Source organism: Danio rerio, chromosome 9 (assembly GCF_049306965.1).
Source record: "Danio rerio strain Tuebingen ecotype United States chromosome 9, GRCz12tu, whole genome shotgun sequence".
NCBI classification, from domain to species: Eukaryota; Metazoa; Chordata; class Actinopteri; order Cypriniformes; family Danionidae; genus Danio; species Danio rerio.
In genome coordinates this window covers 44,269,858-44,272,418 of record NC_133184.1, presented here as the reverse complement: position 1 = coordinate 44,272,418, position 2,561 = coordinate 44,269,858, and the positions used below count along the sequence as shown (strand labels likewise).

The window sequence follows — 2,561 nt, the reverse complement described above, 5'->3', positions numbered from 1 at the left end:
GTACAAATGTCCAGATTTAGGTTTGAAAGGTACATTTTTGTACCTTTTATAGCACATTTGGATACAAAATTGTACCGTAAAGGACCAATTTGGCACCTTTAAAGGTACAATTATATATTTTGTTTCCCTATAGGAACAAAATTGTACCCTCAGCTCATGATAAGATCAAGACACTATATAACACTAATTTAAATGTATTAATACTAAACATTAATACTAAAATACATAATTAAAAAATATAATAAATAAATAAATTGATTGAATTAAATTTTTTAATAATTAATTTTTTTTTCATGTATTTAAATTACATTTTTTCTCAAAAATGTTAATAATTAAATGTATAATTGAATGTAATTTTAATCATTAAAAACGTAAATACTGGTCTTTGCTTACTGTTTAAGACCCTATAGTATATGTGATGTAGAATAAGAAGTAGGAACCATGCAGAGTGACAGCATCTTCATACAGGTGGTGATGTTGCTGTCTCTTTAAGAATTTGGCTTGTTGAGACGTTATAGTAGTGTTTGTTACGGTCCGTCGAGTATGCTGGCTGTTTACACAGAACTTCGCACGCTTTTCAAAGAAAAGTCTATTTTGGAGTCCACACTTTTCAGGTAAGAATGTATTAAAGATATTTTTAGTGTCATTTTTACATGTGAAGCCGTGTTCTGTTGTTTTTGTCTGACTCTCGGGTCTCGGCTTTCCCCCGCTTTAAGTGCTCCGGGCAGGCCTGCAGGATGGAGTTTGCTAAAATGTCTGCAGCTTATTAAAGAAGTTACTACAATGTGATATCGAAGTCACCGAGGGATATAACGTTATAGACGGTGAGTACTATATGCTGTTAGTTTTCTCGGTGTAAAAGTTCCCTTTATCGCCTCCGTTACGTATTCGCGCCTTATATCTTACGTTACGTTACTGCTTTATTAATAAGTGTTGCCACGGCGGAATATAATCGCAACCCAATTAGCAAAATACACTCGGGCCAGTTGCGGCGGCAGAAGCGAGCTGACGCTGCCGTATCCGTGCACCGGAATCAGGCCGTGAGTAATGTGCGGTGTGGCCCGGAGCTCGCGCGACTAAAGTCTTCATATACCTTGATATAAAACCTTTTGTTATTAATACTGGAAATTTGTAATTATCGATAATGTTTTATATTTTGAGGCAATTTTCTAGCCACAGTTGACCGCTGAAATGTTATTTTAGACGGATATATAAGTTACAAACACGTTACAAACGCGGCGTGTGTATGCTACATATCTTCGTTTCAGTGTCTAAGTTACATTATGTTGAGGAGTGTCCACAAACTCTCCAGAATTGTTGGTGCTTTACTATCGTTTAACGTTATACTTATGTTAATGTAGAATTATTAACATACCACGTTGTATAAATCGACGTTTTAAGTTATACTTTGTTCTTTAGTGTAATAATTTGTCTCATCTGTTCTGAAACTGGTACCTTGAGCTATTTTACCTATTTTATTAACATCTCAAATTAAATAAATAGTTATTGCTTTATCTTATTGCTTTTCAGAAGTTTTTGAAGTTTCCAATTGTCTTTCAGGACAAGATTGAACAACAGAATGCAGCCTAACAGCATCAGACCATTGAAGGCATGTCATATGGAAGCATGGCTCAGTTACAAGATGCAAGTATGTCTCATTATCTATATACCATGGTTTTAATGGCTTACATACTGTTTTAAATTTGTAGGTTTTTACTTACAAACAACAATAAATGTACACCCACATGTTTAAAATTATTTTCTAGGTTTTCACCGAAAGATGAGAGATCAACTGAAGAATGCTATGGACCTGACTCTAAGGTACTCTTTCTAAACTTTCTCCACTTGATTAATATTATTAAATTCTAGCTTTGGATGGATTCCTTCATATTTGTTTGTATGCCACATCTTATGTTCCAGGAATTGATTTTACAGCAGCACTTCTCATGTTGCCAGCCTTGTTAAGCGAGACACTTCAACATTTCGTTGTGCTCCGGTGTATGTTGTTTTCTGTTTTGTATATGCTGTGATAAATGCATTTTATAATGCTTGATATTCTTTATATTAGGATGACGCAGTGGGTAGTGCTGTCACCTTACAGCAAGAAGGTCGCTGGTTCGAGCCTCGGCTGGGTCAGTTGGCATTTGTGTGAGGAGTTTGCATATTCTTCCAGTGTTCATGAGGGTTTCCTCCAAGTGCTCCGGTTTCCCCACAAGTATAAAGACATGCGCTATTGCTGAATTTGGTAAGCTTATTTGTCTGTAGTGTATAAATGTGTGGTGAATAAGTGTGTCTGGATGTTTCGTAATACTGGGTTGCAGCTAGAAGGGCATCTGCTGCATAAAACATGATGGATAAGTTGGTGGTTCATTCCACTGTGGCAACCCCAGATTAATAAAGGGACAAAGCCGAAAAAAAATTGAATGAAAGAATGAATGAAATTTATATTAGTCTTTTAATCTGTGATACTTTTTTTTATTATCAGTGAATATTAATTATTTCACTTTCTATGCATGTTGATTTTCTCTTCATCAGTGACTGATATTAATGTAATTATTGCT

The 2,561-nt window shown here is 35.3% G+C and overlaps 1 long non-coding RNA gene across 1 annotated transcript; it reads left to right on the top strand.

Annotated features, from left to right (window-relative positions):
- Window positions 1–1,624: 1,624 nt before the first annotated feature.
- LOC137496417 (uncharacterized) lies at window positions 1,625–2,185 on the top strand. The gene is made up of 4 exons (XR_011016737.2): window positions 1,625–1,648; window positions 1,767–1,821; window positions 1,921–1,996; window positions 2,069–2,185. It is a non-coding gene; the product is annotated as an uncharacterized lncRNA (long non-coding RNA).
- The last annotated feature ends 376 nt before the right edge of the window (window positions 2,186–2,561 follow it).